We start from the raw sequence: 12,523 nt of genomic DNA, 5'->3' as shown, positions 1-12,523 counted from the left end.
ACTTAAGCTGTGTTAGGTGAAGCGAAGTTATAGTCTGCTTTTGAAGATGTGTTTGGTGAAGTTCTCTATCATTCTGTCTGGAACCATGGTCCATTAGTTCAGTGCATGGCAGGTGAAGGTACCTGTATAGTTTGTATCTGTAAGTTAATTCTGTGCCCTTTAGCTCTCATTGGTATTGGTAAACTTAAGCTTTTAACACTGGCTAATGCCAGACGGCTTTACTTAGCAATGGAGAGTGCTAACATGTAGTTGTTGATAGGTAATGTGTCTGTTTGGCCGTAAGACCCAGTAAAAAGTATTTCCGCCGACTCATCAACTGTACATCGAATTTTCCCGTTTTCTGGCGCTCAGGTCTAACTACTTTATTCAGAAGTGGGACATCCATAATGCCCGAGGGTTAGGTGTAAACTGCTTCCTTGTCTCACAATGTCTTTAAAACGTTCACGCAGTGAGTAGGATTCGAACCTACGCGGGAAGATCCCATCTGATTTCTAGTCAGACGCCTTAACCACTCGGCCATCACTGCGGCACAAACAGTGCCGACAAAACGTGTGCACGCTCCGTCGAGCACGATTTTAAAGAAGTACAAACTACTGTCCGTTCTCCCCTTTGGGGCTAAGATGCGAATGAATGTGTTTGAATGGATGAGTAAATGGAGAGTGAGTCGTCCTGTCTCGGCTACCTCCCTTTCCTTGGGGGAAGCAGCCTAGGTATATAGATAGATAGATAGACAAACTACTGCATTTCACAGAGAAGCAAACAAATGTACTGGTCATTTCGAGGTCGTCTGTTGAAAGAAATGTTATGACTACGGTATCTCTTTTATGAGGCTAAGGTGAAAACAGAGAGAGAGAGAGAGAGAGAGAGAGAGAGAGAGAGAGAGAGAGAGAGAGAGAGAGAGTTTTATTATTACAAGAGGAATATCATCGCCATGCTTACAGTGGTCTCAGAATATCATAATTCTCCACTAACTAGCATATTAGAGATAAAAAACGAATGGGTTATTTATTTATTTTTTTCATATTCCACCATCATCATGTATTCCAACAGACTCCAGCGTTATACATGAGCGCCAGTAGAACACACACACACACACACACACACACACACACACACACACACACACACACACATCAGAAAAGTGGCCAGTACAAATTCATCACTCAAGTCTTCATAATTCACTTCTTTTCTCACGAGGTTTGAAAGATGGGTATTACCGTACCACAAAAATTAAAGTGTGTGTAGGCTCTTACCAGGAAAAATTTGGCATGAGCGAAATAGATAAAAATGAACGCTGCACTGAAATCCTTGAATATCTGAACACATAAATCCTTGAACTGCCCCGTTTAGTCGACTTGCTTCCTGTGTTTATTGCCGGAAACACAGTCCCAGTGTTTGTCCACGGAGGCTAAGACAAAAGCACTATAACCCTCTCCATTACTGCTCATAGCTGCTCTCTCCAGGCGGTTTCAGTCGCCCTCCTTCATGTAGTCTACCACTCCTCAAAGCAGTAAGTGAAAGTCTGCGGGTGATACACTCCTCTATTGACGATGAGATGTGCCCATGTTACTTCGTTATATATACAGTGTGGTTCGTAAACAGCACTCTACTACAAACTCACCTAGCCGTATATTGCGTGTTGTGGGGACGGTTCAGATGTGGCAGTGAAAGTAGGGTATGAATAAATGCTGCGGGACAGGCAGTGATATGCTGACTGAGGTGTCCCTGCAATGCACAAATAATCACTTGGCGGAGTGGAAGTGGAGAGTTATATAGTCGTATGGACCAACTTGTATTTCCTGATGCTGTATCCTGTGAGGGCTGGTCTCGACAAAAGGACACTGTCTGTCTGTCTGTCTGTCTGTCTGTCTGTCTCTGTCTCTCTCTGTCTCTCTCTCTCTCTTAAAATTTCGATCTTACACACACACACACACACACACACACACACACACACACACAACTGTACAAACATAACGGCGTGTAACCTTGAAAGACTAGAGCACATAAATAGTCTGGAAATTTCGTCACAGTATGTGTGTGTGTGAGTGTGAAGTGGGGTGATGGGATTTGAGGTGATGTGAGGTGAGGTGAGGCGAAGTGAGGTGAGGTGAAGTTAGACGAGGTGTGATACTGTGGTATGGTTAGGTACTGAGGAGAGGTGAGGCGTGGTGAGGTGAGACGGCGAGATGAAGTGAAGCGAAGTGAGTTGAGGAGAGGTGCGTTAAGGAAAGGCAAAGTGAAGTGAGGTAAGGTAAGGTGGGACATGAAGTATGGCTGGGTGAGACGAGGTGAGGTGAGATGAGGTGAGGTGAGGTGAGGCGAGGCGAAGTAAGGTGAGATGAGGTATGTTAAGGTGATGCGATGTGATGTGATGTGATGTACAGAAAGGTGAGGTGAAGTGAGGTAAAGTGGTAAGAGATGAGACAAAAGAAAATATGAAGTAAGGTAAAGTGAGGTGACTTGAGGTGTGGTAAAGTGAGGTGAACTGTAGTGAGGTAAAGTAAAATGAGGTGGGGTGAGGTGAGGTGAGGTGAGGTGATGTGATGTGAGGTGAGGTGCGATGAGGTAAAGCAAGATGAGGTGAGGTGAGGTGAGGTTAGGTGAGGTGATGTGAGGTGAGGTGCGATGAGGTGAAGCAAGATGAGGTGAGGTGAGGTTATGTGAGGTGAGATGGGGTGAGATGAGGTAAAGTAAGATGAGGTGAAGTGAGGTGAGATGAGGTTAGGTGAGGTGAGATGAGGTTAGGTGAGGTGAGGTGACGTGACGTGAATTAAAGTCAGATGAGGTGACGTGAGGAAAAGTAAGACGAGGTAAAGTGAAGTGAGGTGAGGTGAGATGAGGTAAACTGAGACGAGGTGAAGTGATGTGAGGGGAGGTGAGCTAATGTGAAATAAAGTGAGATGAGTTGTAGTGAGGTGAGGCGAAATGAAGTAAACTGAGATGAGCTGAAGTGAAGTGAGGTGGGTGAAAGGAGTGAAGTGGCTGGTGCAACTCCAGTCATACTTGTGATGGATGATTGTCTGTCTGTCTGTCTGTCTGTCTGTCTGTTTCCCACACACACACACACACACACACACACACACACACATATATACACAATACTTATCATCTCTCTCTCTCTCTCTCTCTCTCTTTCACACACACACACACACACACACACACACACACACACACACACACACACACATGCACAATACTTATCATGACTCATTCCCTTCATAATTATCATCTCTCTCTCTCTCTCTCTCTCACACACACACACACACACACACACACACACACACACACACACACACACACACACACACACACACACACACACACACACAGTATATAAAATATTTATTATGACTCATTCCCTTCATAATTATCATCTCTCTCTCTCTCTCTCTCTCTCTCTCTCTCTCTCTCTCTCTCTCTCTCTCTCTCTCTCTCTCTCTCTCACCTCAAGCTTTTTTCCAAGGTGCTTCAAGCTGACCTTCTAAAGAGACCGTATAAAGAATCTGGATGACACAAAATACGGCGATGATGAAGGGGACGGGGCAGGAGGAATAACAGTGAGGCGTAATGGATATACTGATGATTAAAAATGGTTAGGGAAAGATGTGAGATTTTCTTCAGTAGAGGCAAACAATGGTAGCAAGTAGGGGAAGGGAGATGGCCAACAGGAGAAGGAGAGAGAGATATAGGAAATGATGGTAAGATGGAAGGATGGAAAGAGGGTGAGAAAGAAAGGAGGGAGGGAGCAAGAAAGAAAGACAGAAAGGGAGGGAGGAAGGGTGTAAGGAAGGAAGGAAGGAAGGAAGGAGAGGGAGAAAGGAAGGGAGACAGGAAGGAAGGAGGGAAGGAGGGGAGGGAGTTCGGAGACAGGAAAGAAGGAAGGAGGACAGAAATGGACTGGGAAAAAAAAATAATGACAAGGAGGGAAGAAGGAAAGAAGGAAGAGATGGAATGAGCAGGAAAATGAATAGGAGAAGGGAACGAAAATGATCGAGAAAAATGAATGAATGAGTGAATAAAGGAGGGAGGGGAAGTCAGAGAGAAATACAGAGAAGGAGGGAGGAAAGACGTGAGGAGGGAAGGAAGGAAGGAAGGAAATGAAAGATAAGAGGGAGAGAGGAGAAGAAGGAAGGCAACAGGAAGACGAGAGAGAGAGAGAGAGAGAGAGAGAGAGAGAGAGAGAGAGAGAGAGAGAGAGAGAGGAAGGACTGAGGAAAAAGGGAGATAGGATGAAATGGAATAGGGAGGAAGAGAGGGATGAAGTGAAGGAAATCATAGGAGTGGTAGGTAAAAATGATGTTGAGAATGAATGCAAAAAGAAAAAAAAAAACAGAAAAACAGGTAATGGAAGTAAAAGAAAGTAAGGGAAGGTGGCAGAGAGTACGTAAGTGGGAAAGAAGAGAGAGTGCGACAGGAAAGCAAACAGGAGGAGGGGAGTGAATGGATGGAAATGATTAAGAGGGAGAGGGGAGAGAGCAAGATACAGGATGAAAGGAAAGGGAAGAATAATCAAAGGGGAAAGGAGAAAAGGGAAGTTAAAATGTTGAGGGAGGAGGTAAAGAAGGAAAGAAAGAGAATGGAATAGGAGGAGTGATGGAGAAGCATGGTACGAGCGAAGAGGGAGGAGGAAGAAAACAACAGTGTAAGGAAGAAAGGAAGGAAGGAATGAGAAAATGAGAAAGAGGAGGACATAAGATAAAACTGGAGGATAAGAGTGAGGAAAGAAGAGATGGAGAGTAAGGAAGATAGGAAGAGAAGTAAATACGTAAATAAGAATGTAAGTAAATAAGGAAGGGAGGAAGGAAGAAAAGAGCACAGGTGAAAGGGAACGGGGGATTCGGTACAAAAGGAGAATGAAAGAAAAACTATTGAGTACGAATGAAAAGAAGAAGAACAGGAGAGAAAGGGACACTAATCAAACAAGAGGGGACAGAGAAACGAAGCGATAATGAGGAGGAAGCAAATCAGGAAGGAGGGAAAGGGTATTAGATAAAGGAGGAAGGAAAGCGAAAGGAAAGGAGAAATGTGGAAAGATGGGAGGGGGAGGAAGGAGGAAAGAATGAATGAGCGCGGGAAGGAGGAAGGGAGGATGGGAGGAAGTGGAAGAAAATGAGACAGTGAAAAAAAAAAATGGAGTTAAAATGATATAGAAGATGAAGCTGAAAAGAAAATAATAATGAGAATGTGAGGGCAAAGGAAGGAAGGAAGGCAGGACGGAGGAAGGGAAGAATGAAGGTAACCAGAAGGAAAAAAAAAAGTGATAATTAAAGAGAGAGAGAGAGAGAGAGAGAGAGAGAGAGAGAGAGAGAGAGAGAGAGAGAGAGAGAGAGAGAGAGAGAGAGAGAGAGAGAGGTGGATCTGGTAATGTAATATTCCGAGTGGTCTTATAATGTACTCAGGCGAAGGATTAGCCAGTCAGAAGCCTCCGATTAGCTGATAATGAGACCACGACTTCGGAGGGGAGCTGAGGTGGGGGATTATGGCAAGAAGAAGAGGCAGAGCAAGAACGAGATTGAGGGAAAAGTTACAGGGAGGATGGCAGAGCAAGAGCGAGATGGAGAGAAGAGAGAAGAGACTGTGGGGGAAGAAGAGTGTGTAGACCAAGAATGAAGTGTACGAACAAGATGAGGAATATGGAAGTTGATGAGGTAGGCCAAAAACAAGTTAAAGTGAACATATTTCGTGTAAAAAAAGATAAAGTGGCAGATCAAGAGAGACGAGAAACGACAAAGAATGAGGGGAGAGAAGAGGAGGTAGACCAAGAGAGAGGTAAAGGGACAAGTTTACGAAATAGGGTTATGGGTCTTGGTTGATGTGACGTGTATGAGAAGATGAGGAGGAGGCAGAACAAGAAAGATATGGAGAAATAAGCTGAGGAAGGTTCAATGTTGTGATTGGTAGGACAGTTGTTGAGTAGGTTTAGTCATGGGCAGAGTTCGCCTGCTAATCTCGTGTGTGTATTTAACATTTAGGGCAGCGTTTCTCAACCGGGGTTCCCAGGAAGCCTAGAGGTCGCTAGGGGTTCCGAGAGAAATAGTGATAAATAGGCTAATCACATGTAAACGCATTTTTGAGTTATTTTTGTGTTAAATTTCATAATCGTAATTTTACTATACACGTACGGCATATTCTTGGAAAAATCTTGGGTATTACCTTAAAGTCTTAACCTGTTATATCATTCAAAAGTAAAATAATTATAGGGCATATACTTAGCGACGTCTTTACGGCACCAGGATGAAACCACCTTTAGCGGTTAGTAGGCAGGAGCTATACGTGACGGATTCGTGTATCATGAAGTGACTCAATCGAGTACAGGACACATGCATGGTCTCCATCAGTCCCGTATGTACTTCCTGGCGTGCTGGTACAATCCCTCATTCATCCACGTTATTTAGTAAATGTTACCCATCATTTAGGGATTTTATATGAATTTTAACAGTTTAAGTACGTTTATGATTTTTTTGTTAGTTTAGGAGAATTTGTGTGTGTGTGTGTGTGTGTGTGTGTGTGTGTGTGTGTGTGTGTGTGTGTGTGTGTGTGTTCTCTCTCTCTCTCTCTCTCTCTCTTCCAAAGTTAGTTTTTCTGTTTGCCTTAACTTGCTTCAGTTGTATTTGTTTAAGTTTGACTAATCAAGTTATTGTAGTAGTACTAGTAGTTATTATCAGTTTTCGTTTTGTTTGTATCTGTTATATATGATACTGGTTATTTATGTTTATTTTTGTGTGTGAATGAAAACCTCCGTATGAGGTCTCTTGAACAAGCAGTTTGATTCCAGTTATTTATTTATTTTTATTATTTATCATTTTTTTTTTTCATTATCAATAAACTTGAGATAAACGTAAGTTACTTTTTGCTTAAATCAGTCATCAGAAAAAAATATATTATGTTCTCCCTATGAACTTGAGTTTATACTGGGAAGAGATATTCATAATGATATATAATAATTTTTATGTAAGGGTTCCTTGAGACATGAAAATTATTTGAAGGGTTCCATAAGGGTAAAAAGGTTGAGAAACGCTGATTTAGGGTATGTTTTTCACTCATGTGAGAAAGAATAATTTATGGGTCAAGAAGTATACCAAAATTCTCTTAGCATAGGAATACTTGTCAGCAGAGGAAATTAAGAAGCAGAAAAGGTGAAATATTAATCGAACATTTGTCTGCGACTGTTCAGCGATGGTTGGATTTTTTCTTTTTGTCAAAGCCACACCTAACGGAATGCAACGACAGACAGTTACATCAACAGAACTAGCTGTGCAGATCGCAATTCCACATTTTTTTTTTATTTTGAGATTTTATGGACGATGACCTCAATTCCCAGGCTTTAATGATGAGTGAATGGATGTTTGGCTCATTGCACAGCGTACTCTGATTAGTGTCTGATTTTTTTTTTTTTTTTTCCGTTACTGGATTTGGTCGGCAGATCCATAATACTGACATGATGATGATGATGATGATGATGATGATGATGATGATGTGAACAACAACAACAACAACAACAACAACGATGACGACGAAAGCAGCAACAACAAAATATCGAGATCATCAAGGACAAGAACAAGAACAAAAACAACAACAACAACAAACACTAAATCATCATCACCATCCTCATAGGACTCACTAACAGACAGACGGGGGAACATAAACAGACGGACAGAGATGTACGGTAAGACAGAGATGGACATGAACACACTGACAGACACACAGAGGTAATCACTGCCGCAAAGGAAGACTGGCAGACATAAATACAGAAAGAGACAAACAGAGAGAGACCGACAGACAGATGGGCAGACGGACACAAAGACAGACAGCTGGGTAAACAGATAACAGAGAGACAGGCCGATGGTTATACAGAAAAATCAACACAAACAAAGAGACAGACGTTGGCAAAGAAAGGCGGTCGACAAAATATGCAAATACAGACACAGGCAGAGACAGACTGAACAACAAAGCCAGGAAACAGGCAGGCGGATTGATTGATACAGGGAGACAGACAAACAAAGAGAGAGAGAGAGAGAGAGAGAGAGAGAGAGAGAGAGAGAGAGAGAGAGAGAGAGAGAGAGAGAGAGAGAGAGAGAGAGAGAGAGAGAGAGAGAGCACTTCCAAAATGTTCACCTTATTCCCTATGGTGGGCGGATCACTTTGAAGCTGACAGCTGATTTGAACACTCACTGAACACGCACTACTTTTAAAGGGCGCACGTTTGAACAGGCCATAGTGGGCTTATACATGCACGGGATTAACAGCTAAGTACCACCATTACACCGGCAATGGTTGTGCTGGTGGGGGAAAAAAAAGAAAAGAGAGAGAGAGAGAGAGAGAGAGAGAGAGAGAGAGAGAGAGAGAGAGAGAGAGAGAGAGAGAGAGAGAGAGAGAGAGAGAGTCTGTTTGATGGATCAGTGGTGGATTTTGAAGAGCAATTCAGTGGAGTGCCACATAAATTTCTCAGTTATCTCCATCAACGAAAATTGAAGTTGGTTATGTATTCATCCCTGTTTGCCTGTTTGTTTGATTATTTATTTGTCCACAAGATACTTCAAAGAAATTATTGATGGATTTCAATGTAATTCTGTGGATATGTGGGTCACGGGCCAAGGAAGAGTTGATTAAACTTTGGTGGTAATCTAAATTATATGGCATAGGCGATGGTGGAGGTATGCGTTCTCTGAGTGCTGCCTACTTGTCTTTAAGATTGTGTTTGTCAACCCCTTCAGTATAATGCCTTACAGTATATGTTTCATTGTGGTTACCGAATTGTTTCATTTAACTTAAAGGAAACCTCATGTGGTGAGTAATGCTACAGCAGTCTTCATTAACCTCGTCAAGACAATGAGTTGTGGCATTTATCTTTTCACCTATTTTACTTTTACTGTGTTCACACCTATAATTAATGGAACACGGATCCGGAGTGGAAGTTCGATTATTGTGTGCCGTAACCTGAATGACACTAGTTTCTTTTCCTAGGGTTCATTTCCTCACCATTTAATCCTTCCTTAGACCCTCAGCTTCTCTCGAACATGGCTATAAGGCCCATAACATGTTGATGCTTTCCCTGTCGGTCACGCTGTCTTTCTATTTATCGGTAGCTAGGCACCTTAATGGAGCAGGCGGTGACCACGAGTATACTGCCTTTCTGACGCCTTGTTCTCCGTCATCAAGCTGCCTTCTCTCTAACTCACATGATCTTCATTTATATGTCTCTCCACCTCGTTCTTCCTCTTCATCTTCTGTCTCTCTCCATCTTAGTCAAAAAGACTCTTTTAATCAGTTCCTCACTCTCCATGCCAAAACTACCTCAAGGTTCTCCTTACACTTTCCAAAACATCCACACCAACACCACAACGTACCCCGACTTACTCATTTGTCTAACTGCTTTTTCAGGCAACTCCAGACGCTCCTCTCAGGTACGGAACTTGCATCCAATCTTCTCAGAAATTTTTATTTTCAGCTTGATGGAGAGACCTGTCTTGGTGAATAAGATAAACTTCCAGTAGTTACCCATATCAGCAAATTATACACACATACATCAAGCGTGTTCAAGTAGGGCCAAAACTTGTATCTCCGCAATAAACACAGTCAGTATTCAAATACATGTACATAAACAGTTTATGGTACTGTGAAATTAAGATGCATTCATTCATAGTTATGCACATTTATCAACACGTCGCGACAACTGCGATATAACAAGTGGTGCCAGGCACAACAAACCTTGTCCGACAGCAGTTATTTTATTGCTGTTAAGTACTGACTCATATCTGCCATTTAGTGTCAGTGCTTAATTAAAGTCTAAGATAATGGCGCAAATGTTTTAAAGTTAAGCCCTCTGAAAATCCGTGATCTTGCGTTTGACATGTCATGGTCACTGAAGGTCAAAGGTCATGGTGCCAAATGAAAGCCCATATGAGACTTCCTATATCTTGGTAATAGTAAATATCTCTATCTTCAACGAGTTTCGAGTTATAGCCCCCTGAATATCCGTGACTTTGAGTTTGACCTTTCAGGGTCACTTACGGTTAAAGGTCAAGGTACCAATTAAAAACCCATATGGGATTTCCTGTATGGTGAGAACAGTAAATATCTTTCTTCAACCAGTTTCGAGTTACAGGCCCGTGAATATCCATGACCTTGAGTATGACCTTTCAAAGTCATTCAAGGTCAAAGGTCTTGATGCCAAATAAAAGCCTGTATTACGAGTTCCTGTATGTTCATAATAGTAAATATCTCTATCTTCAACTCTTTTCAAGTTATAGCCCTTTGAAAATCCGTGACCTTGATTTTTGACCTTTCAAGGTCACTCAACTCCCTCCAAAATTTAATCATTCTTTGGGGACCAGCGCCCACATATCCCGAAAGTTTCATGTTATTTCATTCAGCCGTTTTTCCGAAATGTTGCTAACAATAAAGAAGAAAGAAAGAAAGAAAGATAGAAACAAACAAAGGAATAAACTCGACCAAAAACAATACTTCGTCGGACTCCGCCCGGGCGAGGTAATTAGCTTCACAGTTTTCCATCAGTGGGTAAGTCATCTTCATGCCGGCTTTCCGGCGAAGAATGTAAAATAATACATCTCCCTTAATCAAATAATATCTCGCGGAACTCCATGTGATTAATTCTTCTCCTAGCTTTGATACTAAATGTAAGGGAAAAAAAAAAGATGTAATAAAATCACAAGCGTCCGACAAGAGGCTTAAATAAAAGAAAGAAACAGAGAGGTTTTTGTGCTGGTGGAGGGGGGAGAGGGGAGGGGGGAGAGGGAGGGGAAGTAGGTAAGGAAAAAATAAGAAAGGTCAATGTGGAGAGCGGTTCTGGTACCCACGTGAGTTTTCGTTTTTGTAAGAGTTATGTCCGACGAGTGACGTAAATATGGCTTTGGTACGGCAAATAAACCTTAAAGAAAAGTGGTAAGAAAAGCGAATGTCGAGAGCAAGTCATAAGAGGGACAAAGGTGTAATCCCACTCCTGGAAGTATATCAATGATTCGTTCTATTCTTCACTATCATGCTAAGGGCTTTGTTCATTGTACTGAGTTAAGAACACACACACACACACACACACACACACACACACACACACACACGTGTATATATATATATATATATATATATATATATATATATATATATAATCTGCATGGAGTGAATGTGGAGAGCAGAGATGACAGTATCATATTTTTGAACCCTCCTTAACTCCTTCGGTGCGATGATGTCTTTTAAACTAGTTATTGTCAGACAGCGGTGGCTTTACATAGAGGGTAATGTGGCTGAGGCCTCAGGCCCCAAGTGTGTGAGGGGCTTCTAATAAAAATGAATAGATATGTACATAAACAGACACAGATTGCCGATAATGCACAACTGTGTAAATAAATAAACACAGATTGTCGATAATGCTCAACTGCACACCAAGTCCAATAACACAATAAAAATCCATTGTTGTGGAAAACTGTACTTTGTTTTATCCTTCTTATTTTGATGAACAGAACAAACAGTAGCCATGTTTTATGTTCTGTATCACTATGACGTATGGGAATAATTTATAAATGCATGTATACAGCTGTGTATCTAAAGGGGCTGGAAAGCAGCTGCCCGCTGATTGGTCAGCCAACATAGCGACATTTTGGTTCAAACGCCTCACAGCCCAGCTGCTGGCTGACTGCAGATTCATCTAAAAAGACATCTCGTCATCTGCTGTGATACACGATTGGTTGATGAATAAAATGTTGCTATAATTGTAGAATATTTTGTTAACTAGAGCTACTAAAGATTTCCGTTTTAATCTTCATCTGTATATATGGATTTTACCTTAAGGTACACTTGAACACCGAGATAATCGCCGAATTATGATGTCGACAAACCAAACTGTTGATAGTCGTAAAATGGGTGGTGCTGTGTTCTTTTACTGGTGCTTTTTTACCCTTCTTAATGGTTTGATTGTGCTGCATCTGGGAGCAATAACACTCATGGACCTTCAATGGTCCAATGAGAAGGAGGGATGGAGTGGAGAGGTATGTGAGAGAGAGGGGTGTGAGCTGGGTGCAGGGCAGTTAAATGGCTGGGGACAGGGCGACATGGAGGCGATTTGTTTGTTTCGAGATTAAGGCGTCTGGCAATAGATAGATAGACAGACCTTCAATGCGACTTTTGTGACTCCCTTGTGATCCATCAAGAAGGAAATTATAGGGTATTAAGGTGAAGGAAGCAAAACTGATCTGCGTGTGAGTGTCGTCGGCTTTGCAATGCAAGCTTTATTTATCTTACATATATTTGGACCACGTCCACATAAGAAGGTAAGCCTAGATAATATCCCGATGAAAACCACTTTACCACAATTATGAATATCAAGAACAACAACAATCTAAATTCAACCAAAACTCCATCAAACTTAAAAACCGAGGGCAAAGTATGTAAACACTGCTGGTGTTAATTGACCTAGAGTCATCTGGTAACTCAGGCCAGATCTTTATAGGCTCTGAAATTAGCCTCGCTGATACAGAGAGGAAAATCTAATTTTTATACAGCTTTACTG

The 12,523-nt window shown here is 41.8% G+C and overlaps 1 non-coding gene across 1 annotated transcript; it reads right to left on the bottom strand.

The window, feature by feature from the left end:
- Nucleotides 1–444: 444 nt before the first annotated feature.
- Nucleotides 445–526, bottom strand: TRNAS-AGA (transfer RNA serine (anticodon AGA)). Its single transcript has one exon. It is a non-coding gene; the product is annotated as a tRNA-Ser (tRNA).
- Nucleotides 527–12,523: the final 11,997 nt, after the last annotated feature.

This window comes from Coenobita brevimanus, chromosome 23 (assembly GCF_032717465.1).
Source record: "Coenobita brevimanus isolate Jiangsu-jjx chromosome 23, ASM3271746v2, whole genome shotgun sequence".
Classification (NCBI taxonomy): Eukaryota; Metazoa; Arthropoda; class Malacostraca; order Decapoda; family Coenobitidae; genus Coenobita; species Coenobita brevimanus.
Note: the sequence above shows the minus strand (reverse complement) of the source record. Positions and strands in the feature narration are given on the sequence as shown.